The sequence below is a fragment of the Barbus barbus genome (assembly GCF_936440315.1).
Source record: "Barbus barbus genome assembly, chromosome: 24".
NCBI classification, from domain to species: Eukaryota; Metazoa; Chordata; class Actinopteri; order Cypriniformes; family Cyprinidae; genus Barbus; species Barbus barbus.
This window is the reverse complement of record NC_136752.1, coordinates 14,287,950-14,306,199: the sequence shown is the minus strand read 5'-3', so window position 1 is coordinate 14,306,199 and position 18,250 is coordinate 14,287,950. Positions and strand designations below refer to the sequence as shown.

General features: G+C 36.0%; 1 protein-coding gene across 1 annotated transcript in view; it reads right to left on the bottom strand.

The window, feature by feature from the left end:
• LOC306843919 (circadian locomoter output cycles protein kaput-like) overlaps positions 1-16,912 on the bottom strand; it is a 55,610-nt gene extending 38,698 nt beyond the window's left edge. Inside the window, exons 1-2 of the mRNA XM_079375640.1 lie at positions 16,809-16,912; positions 5,955-6,053 (exon numbers count right to left, since the gene is read on the bottom strand). The gene's annotated coding sequence lies outside the window, so the exon portion shown is untranslated. The remainder of the gene's footprint in view (positions 1-5,954; positions 6,054-16,808) is intronic.
• Positions 16,913-18,250: the final 1,338 nt, after the last annotated feature.

Here is an 18,250-nt window from a genome sequence, read left to right as displayed (position 1 = left end):
AAACCGGCCACAGTTTAGATACACACAATGGGATGCGAGGAACCGCACAGACACAGGCCAATTTTAGCGACGCAACATGCACATACTGTACAATCCAAATAAGATCACACAATATATTAATTATAATCAAATCTTTCACACACATTAAAGACTGACAAACTCAACTAAGAAAGACACGAGAGCTGACACAGACAGTTTAAGCAGAAACATACTAACACCCATTTACTGGAGGGAAATCACGATTACTTTTCATCCTACAGACATTAACACACACACACACACAAATGTCAGGGTGACGAGTGATGAAGTGATGAGATGGTTCAGTAGATGTTAGCAGTAAACACATCTATCTAATGAGTTCTCTAATATCCAAACACAGCGGAGAGGTGTTTATATAAACAGCGCCAACACTTCAGCCATAAAACAATGCACTGTCATACTCAGAAACCACTGCATGAATTTTCCACACTGCATTCAATAAATCAGAGATATTGGTGGGTCGTGATCCAAAAAATGGGTCGCTGCCGGTCTGTTCTGATAGGGTGAGAAAAAACAAAAACAAATTAAACATTATTGGTAAGATGGAAAAAATAAACATATTTAAATGCATTATATATCGCTATATAATATATGCTGTCTTACAGTTAATCTTTATAAACGTTAATAAAATTGAGCAAATCTCAAAACTGAATACCCATACTATAGCTAAATTCACTTGTAGCATTTAAGATGACTTAGTTTTTATTTTTAATCAATTTACACAAAATAGTAAAGAATTGTAATATCATTTATTGCTTATCAGTTATAATTATTGTTGCTTTAATGTCATTTCTTGCTTATTGGCCATAGCATGAAAATTACTGTTGGCTTATTGGTATATTTTAATATTGTATTTTCAGTATTATATATATATATATATATATATATATATATATATATATATATTTATTAGGCAAGATTAGTCAAATTAGACCAATGTTGTGTGAAATGCCCTAAACCATAAAGAACATTAATAAAACTATGCAAGGTAAAATAAAATACAATCTACATTGGTAAATAATTTTACTCAATTTAGTTCAGTGAGAGGTTATGAGAGACAAAACCCAGAAGACAGAAGTAGTGAGGGCATTACTAAAAACAAGAGACTCCTTCATGCACAATAACACCACTGATAAGTGTTAAAAAAAGAAAAGAAAAAAAGAAACCGCACTCTCTAGTAATGAAATCTGTTTTCCTTTGTGAACATTCTGTTTCATAAGAATTCATTAAAGGTTTGAGTTTGTGCCAAAGACTCTTTCATAACATAAGGAACACATTAAACTGTGTCAGGTCATTTTGACTACTTGAGTACGCAACAGATAAAATCAACTAGTTTTACAAGTAAAATTTTCTACTTCAAAATTGTGTTTAATTCAATGGGCTATTTGCAGTTCATAGTATTTTTTTGTGAAATTTACTAGTAATAAAAATAGTTGCATAGTAAATCCTCCTTTTTTTTGTGAAAAACCGCAAAATGATGCTCCATTTAAAAATGTGTATAGTTCTCAATCACTATTGTTTTTTCCAAGTACCCGTGGCCATCCCTAATCTCCGTGCCGATTATCCATCCTGCATGTGATAATCACCAAGTAAAGGTCATTTTTGTTCCTCCAGGACACTTTGTGTCACCACACCCTGATTTCCCAGGGTTAGAGTCCCTTCTGTGGGCCAGCAGTCAACCTCAAGCCCCTGTGCCTGGATCTCACAAAAGCGCCCTTTGTTAATGTGAATGTCCAGCAGTCTGCAGACAGGAAAATGTCTGAGCAAAACTGCTTTCCACTGGCAGGGCCTCACGACGCAGCTGGCAGGGCCCCATGGCGCAGCTGGCAGGGGGCCTCACGGTGGAGTTGCTGCGGCTGTTGATCTGGTCTTTCACAGAAACGGCGAGGAGCCAACCGCTGGCACTGACGCCAAGTGGGCCAGCCATGATCCCAGCCAGAGGGAGGCAGAGAGCACAGGAGAATAGAACGAGGATTAGAGGCAAAATAAGGTGACTTATAAAGATGTCAAAACCGCTCATTAAAACAGACTTGCTGAAACTTACAGAGAAGATCTGGGTCTGTTTATGCAGGTGATGCACTGATTCACCTCTATAAGCATATGGACAGGTATACAGTAGAAAGCTAATGCCTCCAAAACAGAATCAAAAACAGGTTTCCCAAGCACTCCTCCCATTTGCAATCAGTCGGTTAAAAAGATTCACGCCATTGGTTGAGCTGGCCAGGATGCTCAAAAAAAAATGTATGTCAATGTCCAATGTATAGATTTTCAGGGAGGTCAACCTACATTACCGATACACTATTCTATTAAAAAATGATTAAGGAATATTCCAGTTTCAGTCAATTAATCTCAATCAGCAGCAGTTGTTCAATAATGCAGATTATCACAAATATTAATATAGATTCCACCCTTGTTTTCTTTAAAAAAAAAAAAAAAAATCAAGTTTATTGTGCAATGCCTACAATGGAAGTGAATGGGGCCAATTTTTAGAGCAGAAATATGAGGCTTATAAATTTAGAAAGGTATTTTTGGTCATTAAAAATAATAAAGGGCAAATAAAATGACATTGTGCCTCACGTGTGAACCTGTTTGCTTCAATATATTGTTATAGCTGAGCTCACGTGAGCCTCTCCCAGTCTAAAGGCGGCTAATTGTGTCCACAGGTCAAACGCAGACAAACATCCTATTTCTTCTCCCTTACTCACCTGTTACGCCTGCATGACTCAGCACACACACAAAAACTGTACATTCACGTGAATACATAAATAATAGGCACCAAGAGGAGCTGAATAATTCACTAATCATTCATAACTACCATATTTAACGAAATGATAAGCTAAATGATAAATGCAACACAAAACAACTACTAGCCCAATTTGTCAGCACAAACACTTAAAAATAAACATGATAAAGGTTGATAATGATGATGGATCATAGCTGTCATTGTGGTGCTTGCAAATCAAGCACCACAATTAGCCAAAGAGTTGTGTTTTGTTTTTATTTTCTTACACTTTCAGCAAAAAACAAAATCCATAACTGATCTTTCACCAGCAAAATAAATGACAAAAGAAGATTGCAGTGGATAAATTATTTTGCAGACTTATTACAAAATACACAGAAAAAAAATAAATGGCACAAATGTGTTCTTTTGAAATACCCTACAATTCAACCATGTAAAGTTTTACCAGATTCAGTGTTATATTAACACAATTTATCATAATGTATTTGGAAAGTGTCACTGATTAATTATATTTCCTGAAGACATGCACATTTAGGGGCCATTCATTCACACACACGCACACACACACACACACACACACACAAAATAAAAAGCAGTGCAGTGGAACACAAAACAGTCTGTGCAAACTTAGCTCTTAGTAATATATGGATTTATTTATTTATTTATCCAATGAAATCATCTTTTACTATAGTTACGAATTCAACTGTCTGGTGAAATTTTTTTTTATGCATTTATTTACTCATTACCAAATGTTTAGAAATATTTGCGAAATCTTCAAAAATAACTAAATCGACAAAATGTCTCATCACGTTCCCAATAGAAATGAATGCAACTACAGAAACCAGCATTCGTTTTCCCCCACGGTGGTCGGAGAACCGCTAACACACCCAGGCTACACTTACATGATGCATAAATATCCTGCAGGTCTTTAGTGGCCAGAAAATAAAATTAGCATACAGCTGACAGGCTTGCTTTAGATGCCACAGACATGAAGGCCTGTCGTCAGCAAAGCCATGCTATCCTTGGAGCAAAAGAAATAAACAGTTTTGAGGTCTCAAAAACAACACAATGCATTCTCATGGAGGGCAGGCGATTTCTGCCGAGTCATATGGCCTCGCCAATTCCTGCTTTTCCCTAGCGCACAATCACTTCTCCTAGTGAGAGAACAACACAGAGATGAGTGTGACGTGAGGTGGTTTGAAGCCTAGACACTGAGATCACTGGAAACAGCGTGTGAATGTGGGATCTCCAGGGAAGTTTTTCCTCTGTTCTGAATCCCCAATCAGCACTATAGCCTGCAGCCACATACATCCACATGGAAACACAGAAGCAGTGGTTAGTGCTACACACATCATTTACAAATGCAAGCATGGTATCTTCATGCAAATTACACTGCAGGACTGAACAAAATACAGTCTATACAAACCAGCTGTGTGAAATCTGAATAACAATGAGAAAAGCAGTCCTACTACAGCAGCACTGGAATGTAAATGGCCTTTATATGGTTTCCTTTCACATTAATTAAGTGGGCCAACATGATTTCGGTTCTTTAACCAAGTTGTAATATAGAAGCTACAGGGTTTTTTGAGAGCTTTGAGAGCATTTTTGCTGCTTGTTAGATTTAATTTAACGCAATGATTTTTTTGTATATTTTGTCTCAACTTTTAATTTAATTGTGTGCAATCAATTACAATTCGTAAAATTAATCACCTCTTGTAGATTTTGCTGTTCTTTTGAAATTTCAATTTATCAAAGAATCATTAAGACGCAAATCAGCATATTAGAATGTTTTCTGAAAGATCATGTGACACTGAAGACTGAAGTAATGATGCTGAAAATTCAGCTTTGCCGTCACAGAAATAAATTACAATATAAAATCTATTAAAACAGAAAACATTTATTTTAAATTGTAATAATATTTCACAATATTACTGTTTTTACTGTATATGTATATATATATATATGATCATTTAAATGCAGCCTTGGTGAGCATAATAATCCTATGTCAAAAACAATTATTTGTTTAAATACTGACGTTACACTTAAATATTATTTAATATATCACACACACACACATATATGTATATATGTGTGTGTGTGTGTGTGTGTGTATATATGCGTGTATGTATGTGTGTATACACACACACACACACACACACACATACATATACACACACATAATATTTATTAGTACTGTCAAATGATTAATCGCAACCAAAATAAGTTTGTTTATACAATATATGTGTGTCTACTGTGTATATTTATTTTGAATATATAAAGACACAAACAGTATATATTTAGAAAATATTTACATGTATTTACATGTTTATATTTATTTTCATATAATTTATATTATAAAAATATATTTAATATATAAATATATTTTTTTTCTTAAATATATACATATGCATGTGTTATATATATATATATATATATGTATGTGTACGTGTGTGTGTGTGTGTGTGTGTATGTGTATACACATACACAAACATAAAATGTGTGCTTTTTAATACTAAACCAGAATAAATAAAAAAAACAAGTGTAATTTAATTGCATGGAAGTTCTCCTCAATTTAATTGTTTTCTCTGCAATAAGCAGCAGACACATAGACCTGCAGAAGGCAAGAGTTTGTTTTGGATCTTCATGCACCAGTTCCAATCCCTCTGTCTGCTGTTTTTAAGTTTTAAACAAATTCTCTAAATATGAAGAATACATCTCTTTGGCTCTTCACTTTAGTTACAGACTGTGGTTGCCATTCTCTTTTAAAAGCAAACTGTGTGTACATATATAAAACCAAGTAAATACATCCTCCTCACAAATCAACGCTGTGCTTAATCTCTCTCCATTTCTGCCATTGTGGTGTCATCTCCAGGGCTTGCAGGGTTTTAAGCTATTAAGTGAGTCAGACCCTCAGCAAGATTGGATGCAGTCAACATGAAAATCACAACACTGTCACAAGTACTGTCACAAGTACACAGGCAGTCATATCATAATAAAAAGATAAAGCTAGCACAAAATGACTAATTCGCACAGGACACGTGAACTACATTTAACATGCCATGGATGTGATGCAGCGGCCAAAAACAACGTTTACTCAACACTTTCACCTGCCACAAGAATGTCTTTGAATTATGTTCATTCTGGAGACCGTCGTTTTCACCATTTTTCATCTTACCTTCTTTAGGTTGGGAAGGTTGCAGAAGGGCTCCTGTAGATGGTCATTGAGCGTTTTAAGTCCAAACACAAAAACTCAAATCCAATGGTGATGGAAACCCTGCAAAGGCAAAAAGAAAATTTAAAACACTCTTTTTTCAATTCTTTTTCTGACAGTTAAATATAAAATGACAATATCACTGAGAGCAAAAAGAACAAACGAAACAGTCTGAATGCATAAAAGACAACGTGCTCTCTGTGAGGATTTGGGTAATTATGCAAGTTAGCTTTAAGAATATTTGAATGCGTCTTATCACAATTTGCTGACTATTATTGAAATGTGTCAACAAACCAGGTCACGGTTTATATGTGCGGTGTGCTGCTGTGTGTGCATATGTACAGAACTTGTGTCTAGTTCTAAGAAATGTTCTGCATCCACCCGCTCGCTTCTCGTCCCAGAGGTTCTGATTAGAGATGAAATCACAACTAAAACATCTGGGTCATTCTGAGTCTTCACACACACACACACACACACACACACACACACAAATCACTGGGCTCCCGCTGCAGTGTGACAAAATACTGTCCCTCCATGCAAACATCTTACTGTTACTCTTTTCAGTTTCACCTCTGAACATAAATCGAGTCCAACCCAAAAGGGAAATCTTAGAACTGAAGAACACGAGCTGACAACTGGCTGGTAATACAGAAGGATCAGGTTCAATCCCAAGTACTTTTTTCAGTTTTTATCCGAATGCTACAACAAAATCCATTTGATTCGAGACGGCAACATGTACAGACAAAAGCTGAGAGTAAACTGACCCCTCGGTCTCCACTGTCCCCAAATGTCTAGTGGGACATCGCACAGCAATTATAGTACTTTTAGTGGCACTGGATTAAAGTGTCTGGTGACTAAATATATCAGCGTGGCTGGGCAAAATACAGCTTGCCCGTTTAAATTTAGGGGGTGACTTATAACGGTTTATCATTTAAAATAATGAAGAAATATAGCCTTGTCTTAGGAAAAGGTTTTTATTGAGGGTGCTAAACAGTCTAGGAAAGTCTGCTAATTAGCGATGGTTGCTAAGGCAATTACAGCTGACATGACAAGCTTGAATCTGATTGGCTGACTTAAGCCCTATTCGGACGGTAATTGTTTCTCAGGGGGACGCAAGTAATTTTCACCATTTACAGGGGGTAGTTGGTTATTTTAATGCCGCCCGAATCCAGGATGTCGGTGTTTTTCTCTCACCATCCCAGTAAAAATCCCCGGCCAAATTACCTACAAACACCAAGGTCGTGTGGTAATTTAATTGCCGTCCGAATCCACATCTCTGAGTTTACGAGAACAAAATCTATTCAAAATTCAGTGTTTAAACCCTTTTTGAGCACTCCCGAACACCATAAGGCAATGTTGTACTTTGGTGTAATTTGCATACATATTTATTTCTGAAATGCTGTAAAGTATTTAAAGGACAATACTTCATAACTGCTCCACCACAGCGACTGGGAGCAGAAAGAGAAGAAGAAGAAAACAAGTAAACATTCGAAAAGGGTCTTTATTATGGTAGAAGCAGGTATGCAATACAATTTTAAAATGTGTATTATAAACAGATATATCTCGCGTATAATTATATACCACTATAGAGCGTCTATTTTCCTATTTTTAAACAGGAGATTTAAATAATCATAATAATAATAATAATCATTAGATATTATAAAATATGCTTGGAATAATAAAAACATGTTTTACATAAGTATTTTTAAATACATTTTACACAATAAGAATAAGTTTGTAAATAAAATTCATTTGATTTACAGCAGACAATCATGTTCCCGGGTTCATAGGATCACAGAACTCGCTCCTCCACTGTGAAGAAATCGCCAGTTTTATCACTGAGGTGATATGGAAATTTATTTTTACAGATGTCCATTATGAGAAACAGTTACCGTCCAAATAGGGCTTAAGACAACTTCCACAACTAACACAAAGGAGTACCCTGTTTTTCCGTATTTTATCAGTTCACCAGAAGATTAGCAGGTTGAAAATCAACACTTTTGGTCATTTGCGTGTTTTCCACATTAGTGAGTTCTGTATGAAGCGTTTACTAACAAGTTAACTTGATCAAAAGTGGCAAAAATGTGATTATACATCAATATGACTAAATAATAATAATAATTAATTAAGATTATTGTTATTGTTATTATTATTAAAAAAATAAAAATATTAATATGTGACCCTGGACCACAAAACCAGTCATAAGGGTCAATATTTCAATTATATTTTGAACAATTATTTGAAAATCTGGAATCTGAGGGTGCAAAAAAATCTAAATATTGAGAAAATCACCTTTAAAGTTGTCCAAATGAAGTTCTTATCAATGCATATTACTAATCAAAAGTTAAGTTTTGATATATTTACAGTAGGAAATTTACTAAATATCTTCATGGAACATGATCTTTACTTAATATCCTAATGATTTTTGCCATAAAAGAAAAATCAATCATTTTGACCCATACAATGTATTTTTGGCTATTGCTACAAATATACCCCAGCGACTTAAGACTGGTTTTGTGGTCCAGGGTCACATATTGTTTGTAGGCTGCACAATTATAACCAGATGACTGATTATTTATCAATGACTATAAATAATAATAATATAATGATTAATCTCCACTTCATGATGTGAGAACTAAACACTTGCAAAATTTGCTTTATCAATTATCATTGAATAACTAGTGATATGTCCCCAAATGGCAAAAAGCCCAACTTTAAAAGAACAAACCCTAGCTGGCAAAACAACAACGACCCAAATTGATGAAAACACATGGCATATTCCTCTGCAATATCTCATCTACTTTAATTTACAAGTGTTTTGACTTTGTAGGTGATGGATCCTTGCCAACGGTTTTACAACATTCAGAAAACCAAGCCCCTGATAAATCATGCAACTGCTTATATATGGAACCAAAAGAGCAATCATGCATCAAATTTAGAATGGCAAAGATAACTACTTTATTGAGTCCACATGATGGTAAATCAAATTTAACCCGGAAATAACATTAGCGAGGAAGAAAACATTGTAAACAAACACCGTTTTAAAGCTTTTACAATGTTTTTAAACCCGTTTACCATCTCTGTGTCAAGAAACAACAGAACAGAGTTTCAAACACTCCCACTAGCTAATCTAACAGATTTTCCAGCCCCAAACTCACACCATTCATTTAACCATTTTGCTATTTCTAGCCACTTGCACAAACTGCAGTTCCATTTGCTACAACTGGCAAAGATATTACTCACCTCAACATTAAAATCTATCTATTTTCTTACTGTGGAAGATTCATCTATTCAATCTTCTGGTGAAAATTACAGATCACTATAAGTTTGTTCACACAAACCCCAACCCTTTCTTACAATTGACTGCAGGCTTGGATTCAGATCTGCCACCATCCAATCAACAACTGATGAACAGAACCAAGACCCCATCCAACATTTTTTTTTTCTTATCAAAAACCAATTTCAATTAGATATACGCAAAAATATGGAAGAAAGAATCAGTGGCTACTTCCGTTACATCAAGATCTGCAAACCAAAACAGGCTTTACCGCCAACACTTAAGTGTAATATGCTTTTGATCTGAAACAGTTCTCTGAAGCAGAGTCCAACATGAAACGCAGAGCATGAAGAGTGTACAGCGAGCAGATGGAGGCATGCATACATGCGGGTTTGGGTGGAGTGGGTGGATGTTGAGAGCTCTAGGCATCCAAAAGAACTCGTCACTCCAACACACACTCCCACAATGCAGTCACATGTCCCTTTGGACACAAGGCTGGCACCCAGCATCGGGCTATAGCGTCCCTCGGAGACTGCCAAACCAAACTGATATCGGCTCCGGTTTCATCCCTTGAAGAGCGAGTAGGAAATGTAGGATGACTGTGGAAAAATTAAAATGCCAGGGAATTCCAGATTGCCTTGGACCACCAAATAAAATTACCATGAGTGGAAATTGAACTTTTCTGAACAATTACAGATCGGAAATTAGATGCATCAGCTGCTAGGAAATGGGAAACGGTATAGAAAACAAGCTTTTACTGTCGCATGTCATCAAAACACAAGATGAATGGGAATTATCATTCCCATCGCTTTCTGACTGACTGACTGACATGAGCAGATCAGATATGGACAGGAGATGTTTGAAGGTCTCTAAATGGAAAGCTAATTTTCATTAGAGGGCTTGGTATCTGTGTGGGCTGAACCAAATGTCATTTGGCAAGCGGGAAAGACAATCTCAGAGAGTCTTATGAAATGGCGGCATGCAAGAGAACAACAGCTGAGATGGCCTCTTGACACAAAATCATTCTCAAATGGAAAGCAAACATCAGAGAACTGCCGGTCAAGGGCCTCATATGCATATGCTTTTAAAACTGTGCGTAAGTATAACACAATTATGTTACATCATTAAATTACAAGCCCTGCATTATGAAAGTGAAAGTGACATGACATACGGCCAAGCATGGTGACCCATACTCAGAATTCATGCTCTGCATTTACCCACCCAAAGTGCACACTCACAGCAGTGAACACACACACTATGAACACACACCCGGAGCTGTGGGCAGCCATTTATGCTGCGGCGCACAGGGAGCAGTTGGGGGCACCTCAGCTGTGGTATTGAGGGTGGAGAGAGCGCTGTACTGCCGGCCTGAGACTCGAACTCGCAACCTTTGGATTACAAGTCCGACTCTCTAACCATTAGGCCACGACTTCCCCACAATTAATATTTCACATGTATTGTTGTCATTAGCTAACAATTTGTAGCTTCTTCATGTGTGAACATTTAACCAATGACATGCTCCTTAGACGTCAGAAAGCGTGACCTTGCCTTCAAGACCAACTGACCAGAACAACAACGCTTTAAGATTACTGCCGAGACATAATTCTTGCTATTATTATGAAGATAAACACAGAAAAGAGAGGGAAAAAACATAAGATATCTAATGTTATTATAGCCATTGGTTGACCCAGTCAAGACCAAACAGGAAGTGGTGAGACTTTGCCTAGGCACTTGTTCAGATTCCATCTCTTTGTACCTCCATGTCTTTAAAAGGCATTTGCACAAATTGAAGAATATGGCTTAATTTTTAAAAATCCTCATCGGTTTCAGACATTTTGGCAATACTACATTTGAAGTTTGAATTTGTTAAAATTAGTTATGCAAGTAATATTGAACAATACTTTGAGCATCTATTAATTATAGTGTAAATTTCTACATATAGAAATACATTTTTAACATTACAAACTGTATAAGATTATTTAGCCATTACCAATAACAACAAACATGAATTATTGGATCATAACATATCATTGTCATATTACAGACAATTAATATAGACAGATTTTAAAAATGCAGCAATTAATTGTGCATTATTAGTTTATGACCTAATGCCTTACCAAACGTTAATTAATCAAATCTTACTGTAAAATGACTTTTTTTTTTGCTACATATCTTATACTTATTTTATAGATTTATTTTTTTTTACTGATCACAGTGCCCTCCAGATGTAAATAGCTCCATGAACACACTTTAATCAAAAGCTTGACGGTGAACAGAGCCAATAAGGTCAGAACGGCATTGTGTCAGCGGCTACATATAATACCTTCCAAGTACAATAAGATATCCTTGCCAATCAAAGTAGGTTAATCAAGATCTGCTTTGTGTGCTGAGAATTACTCAGTGGCCAGAGGTTTATAGTTTAAGGAACTTATGGGTGTGTTTAATATTTGGACAAGAGAAATCAAACCACAGCATCCCACTACATACTCCGATCAAAAGCTTGAGGTCAGTTTAATGTTTTTGAAAGAAGTCTCAAAATACAGTGAAACAGTAAATATTACAAAATATTTCTACAACTTAAAATAACCATTTAGGTCAAACTTTATGTTAAGATCCAATTCTCGCTATTAACAAACGATTAACTACGACTTTTGCCTCAAACTCCTAATTTGCTGCTTTTTAACAGTGAGGTAGTTGTTAAGTTTAGGTATTGGGTAGGATTGGAGAAGTAGAATATGGTCATGCAGAATATGTGCTTTAAGTACTAATAAACAGCCATTATGTTAGCATGCTAATAAGCAACTAGTTAATAGTGAGAATTGGTCCCTAAAGTGTTATCGCTGTTTTTAATTTAATATATTTTTAAAATGTCATTTATTCCAGTGATGGGAAAGCTGAATTTCCAGCATCATTACTCACTCCAATCTTGAGTGTCAAATGATCCTTCAGAAATTATTCTAATATGCTGATTTGCTGCTCAAGGAACATTTATTATTATTATCAATGTTTAAAACAGTTGTGCTGCATAATATTGGCTACTCGTTATAAACACAACCTACATCCCAAGAGTGTTTGCCACTATTAATATTTCACATGTATTGTTGTCATTAGCTAACAATTTGTAGCTTCTTCATGTGTGAATATTTAACCAATGACATGCTCCTCCTTAGACGTCAGAAAGCGTGACCTTGCCTTCGAGACCAACTGACCAGAACAACAACACTTTAAGATTACTGCCGAGACATACTGACCACCACGTGTGGTTTGCTTCAGCTCCTATAATGCTTGCTTTTATCCCCAGCCTCCACATCCCAAACCGCAGAGTTCATCATCCATAACACTTTTCCCAGAAAATCAAAACATTAACCCAAGATATTGTTTTGGAGGCATTATACAATAATGTAACGAACACGAAGGCTTAGCAACTTTGATTTGAATTGCGCACAGGACCACATAATGAGATATCAAAGTCTCATTTCTTTGATAATTTCTTCATGACAAGTAACAGTAAACATCCATTTCAAATGATGTCCACTCTGCGTGAAGTACTCTCAATATAATTTCCTTCTCTAATAAACAATTGTATAGCCTTCATTTAGGCCAAATTATAATATTTAATAACTAATTAGGTTTGATTACAAGGAACCTCTTCGTATTTATGCATGCATATAAACAAGCATGCTCAATGACTCACATGTCGTTCTTGACCAGCTCTCATACTTTAGAAGACCATTTTTGGCAGACTAAAAACTCCAGACCACCTAACACCACACATCTGGAATCCACCTCAAATCCATGGTTGTAAGTAGTGCACAAATTATCTTCGCTTTTTCTATTACCAATACATAATTTTGCCAATCTGTCTTTTTTTTCTAATTTAATTTTTAAATTAACTAGACTGCTACTTTTAGCTAATGAACCCAAATGAGCCAACTGTTCACCAGATACAAGACTGAAGCATAACTTGAAGTGAGATGACAAACATTTTAATACAACATTAATGTCAACAATATCAGTTAAAGAGATAGCTAACCCAAAAACAAAAATCATCATTTACTCCGTTACAAAGCTGTATGACTTTCTTTCTTCTGTGGAACAATGTTGTAGAATGAAGATTATTAGTAACAGTTTTGGTGACAACTGACTTCCATTGTAAGGACAAAAACCCCACTGAAATTTCTCTAAATATCTTCTTTTATGTTCCACAGAAGACAGAAAGACAAAGGTTTGGAACAACATGATGCTGCTGACATAATTTTATTTTTTTATTTTTTATTCTTTTAAGCCATTCTTATGGCTTGATCAACTCAATGTTGGCGCTTTTTAGGTCAAAAGACTTCATTACAAAGTCAGCCAATCTCAAAAACCACTTGGAATATTTGAGAACAACATTTCTAGACTAACATCTGCAAATAATAGCAAATGATACACACACCAAAAAAATTGGTTCTTTGTGGTAGTTGAGGTGCTACATAGCACCGCTATGTGGTTCTTTGGCTCGTAATCATAGGGGAACCAATTTAAGTGCAATTTAGCACCTATAAAGAACCTGTAATGGTTCTTCAGCGGTTCTTTGGGGTGGTTAAGGTGCTGTACAGCACTATCATTAAAGATATAGGTGCTACGAGCCAAAGAACCACTTTTAGTGCTATTTAGCACCTTTTTTTTCTTTTTTAAGCGTGTACAAGAATTCAAGAGGGTACAGCAACAAACCTGAATGAAAGGTCTTGTTACAAATTACGCACTCTGTGACCTGCCCTGACTCCTGTGCTCTCCATTTTCCATCCTAAATTACATTTTCTTAACTAAACATCTAAACATACACCTCATTTCTTATTAATATTTTTGATCTACACTCTGAACACCATGACTTTAATTCATAAAACAAAACCCAGAGCTTTCAGACAAAGCTGCACACTTGCAGATGTGATAAAGTAGGGTGCAAGGTTGTGATAGATTTGCAAACGCTGTCAAAAGCGATATCAGCCAAACTTGTTAAGTCAGATGGGCATGACTTTGCTGGGGTGACATTGCAGTTGACTTCTCCCTGAATGCCCTCACAGACTTCAACTTCATGACCAATTCAATTACTGACTGAACTTGTTCAAACAATGTAAAGGTTCTTACAATGGCGATATACAAACAAATCAAATAAACCACAAAAGCACTCAAAAAGTCACAGGAAGCATGGCAGGTTTATGATTTTCTCAACAGCATTAACAATGCAATTCAATTTTTTCATTAAGAATTAACCACCACTGGCATAAATAAAATTCTTATACTGTTTGAACGATCCAATGATAATTTACCTTGACACTGAACATTGTGAAATCGGGGGTTTCTAAGGTGAATTTTTGTAAGGGGAATAATGTGCTGACAAATAACTGCTTTGCCAAAAAACATGTGAGAAAACACTCTCCACCTCTGGTGCTGATCAACATTGTTAAGGTGAAAAACAACCTGTTTTCTAGGATTCCTTTTATGGGGATCATGCGGCAGTTTCATTTATTTACAGAGTGTTATTCACGTGTACACACAAGCTATTTTGATAAGAAATGTTGGGTGGTAAACGAACACACCTTATCCAGAGCGAACCTAAAAACAAAGGCACGTTTAACAGTGGTGACGGATGGGACATATCCCTTATATTAAAATCCAGATACAACGTGTCTTTTTTGAGACTCGGTTTTTGTCAATGCTCATGACATACATCCACTGACACACAGTGGCACTTTTGATTTACTAACAAAAAAGTTAGGTAACACTATTTTAAGGACCTATTCTCACTATTAACTAGTTGCTTATTTGAATGACTTTTACTAGCATATTGACTGTTTATTATTATTTATAAACCACATATTCTGCATGACCATATTTTAGGTCCCTTAATCCTACCCCATACCTAAACATAACTACCTTACTAACTATTAATAACCAGCAAATTAAGAGTTTATTAAGGGAAAAGTCATAGTTAATAGTGAATGTGTTTCCTATTCTAAAGTGTTACCAAAAGTCATATTTTGTCTTTGAATGCTGAGCCATGTATGAATCCACTGATCTACAAAATCCCTGGAACAACAGTGGGAGATATGGGAAGTTATCAAATTCAATCTAAAAAAATAATAATAATAATAACAATAAAAATATATTGACTGTTCAGAATGAAAACATCGAATTACTCATTAATGCGACAATAAGAATTATTTTATATAGAAAAAATCAGCAGCTAAATTAATACATCCATGTAGCTACATTTCTAACTAGGCTAATGTTCACATTTTAGGTTTGATTTGGAATCAGCCAAATAATCACCGTTTATTGATATATAATAACAGTAATCTTTATTTTCACTACAATTCATTTTTTGTATAACCTAATTAATATTCAAGTGCTAAGGCTTAATTTCGTGACGAGTGTATGGTTGAAATTACAATTGAGGATTAATTTCAATTTTAAAATTATTCATCAGTGGCAGCTGTGTGTTGAAAATAAGTGATATAGACAAAACCTAGCGAACTGCCTAACAAGACAATATTAGGGATTTAGACACGCGCCGTTATCAGACACAACAACGCTAGAAAGGCGCTTTTATGCTTCAACAATAATACCAACAATCATATTCGCTTACAGACACACCAAACCGCGTCAAATAACCCCAATTCACCTTCACAGAGAAACCCAAACACCAGTCGATATAAAGGTTTTCACCGTTTTATTCTCGTTAAACTCAGAGAATTAACAGAAACAGGCTACACGGAGAAATGTGCACTACGACCTGTTTAAACAAAAGCAATTCATTACCGGAATTATCTTCTTTTTGACGTTTCACTCCCGGTCGCGTGACAATTAAATAGAGCCGAGCGATGCGCAAAGCTGCAATAAATGCCAGACTCTCCAAGACGTTGTTAACTAACTGTGTGTGCGGCTGGTTAGTAAAAGGATGGGATATACATATTCAGCCGAGCTCGCTACAGGTTGCTCTGCCAGAGCTGCGATAAAATGGATTTAATTCCCATCCTCGGAGACGCAATCCCGGCAAAACGCTCAGGCTGTGTACACAGTGAAATACACAAGCAGATTCACGTTCACGGGCAGATATTCATGCATCGGCTCAAGACCGACATCTTCATTGTAACACTGTAACATATGACCTGAAGAAGCGCGAGTTTACAGACTGACTAACGCGCGTCATCGGTATAAACAGGGTAATACGCGCATAGCTGATAAATATAGTAACAAAGTTTTAAATACAAAGCCACAAAAATATAGCTTCTGCTTGGACTAAATCAAGCGATGCACGAGAGATGTCCGGGCTTTAAATCGGTTGCGAACATTTGGCAGCGCAACATCGTACACTCCCCTTGCCTCAGTAAGGGTAGAACAAATGTAGGTCACCGGGCCTTCGTATTCTTCCCAGGCAAGCATTAAAAACACACTCCACCGTATTTTCACCTCATATACGCTTGTATCAAATCCGACACTGGACTTCCGCTGCGCTTTCTTAAAATAATGCAATCTTGCGAGTCCGCTTATTTTCTTACCTCGGTTATTTGCCGTCCAGGAGGGGGATTTTCTTGTGCCTTGTTTTGGTTGAGACGGCAGTGTAGGATTGAACTAGAGTTAGAAAAACAGCAGGGCCTACCCCAGGCTTCCCACGCGCATGCGCAGTACGGCTAGAGCAGAATCCCACACAATCTGGCAACAAGCAGCAAGACCTGGCTGCTACTTTGCATGCGAGCATCCTCGAGAGTTGTTTTGTTAAATTGCTTTTTTTGTTGTTGTTGTTGCATAGAATACAATGTATTAAAAAGAAACAGAAAATTTATTCAACTTAAAGGGGATTAAAAATAGCAGATATTTCTATAAATTAAGTAAAACATTCAAGCGTATAAAAATAATACAAATAATAAGTATACAAAATAAAATAATAACTGAGAAAATACACAACCGAAAACTCATAAAAAAACTAAATAAAGGTTCTTCAACGCCAAGGGAATAATATAGAGGTGGCCTAAACGACTCATTATACCAGATAAAGTAAAACTGTATAACTTGGCATTAATTAAACAAAAAGGCATTTAACCATTTACAAAAGAAAATAAACAAAAATAGGCCCATCTAAGAAAACCGAAAAACAATAACGTACAAACAGATTTGATCATGCATTTCTATTTTATTTTTTAATTCATGAATACGGGAGCTTGAACAGTGTGAGGAGACAAAGCGCACATTTTAAATAAAAAGAAAATGAGTCAAAAATAGATTAAACCGTCAATTAACTGTAAAGTGTACGCACGAAATCTATCTCCTAAAATGCTTGACATTTATCAGTCTCTGAAATCATTTGTAGCCTATATGCTCAGTTTTGCAAACTTCTGTTTGAAGTTATTCAATTTCACCGCTTCCGTGGCGGTTTTAACATTTCAATAACTTCAAACAGACAATACCATGCTATCTTTTAATTGTTGTGTTTCGGTGTGAATTTTATGTTACACAAAAGTACCTAATCTTTGGCCCGCATGTGTCGCTCTCTTTCTCTTGGCCGAGAGCCAATTAGGTCAAATACGCACGTCAACCTATATTGAAACCACCACAGTGCGCGCGAAAATGTTAGTGCATGACGTGTTGATTGACAGTTGTGTTGTCCAATAGAAAGATGATGCGAGTTCGCGCACAGCAAAGACGTTCACTTAATGGAAGGCTAAACTATTTTGTTGCATGACTATTTTAAGAGCAGTTGTGGATGAAAAATATCGCTTGCTTTAAACGAGGCCCACGGCAATTTTACGCTTTTTATAGAAGGCTATTTAAAAACCTTTACATAATTTGCATTAGTACTAATTTCCGTAGTGAAAACATGTTAATGTTTCAGTGACATACAAATCAGTAAAAAAGCACGCGCAGACTCTTCATGTTTAAGTCTAACTCAACATAATAAAGTTATATTGTTCACAGTAAAATTAAAAAATTAAAAAGAGGGGGA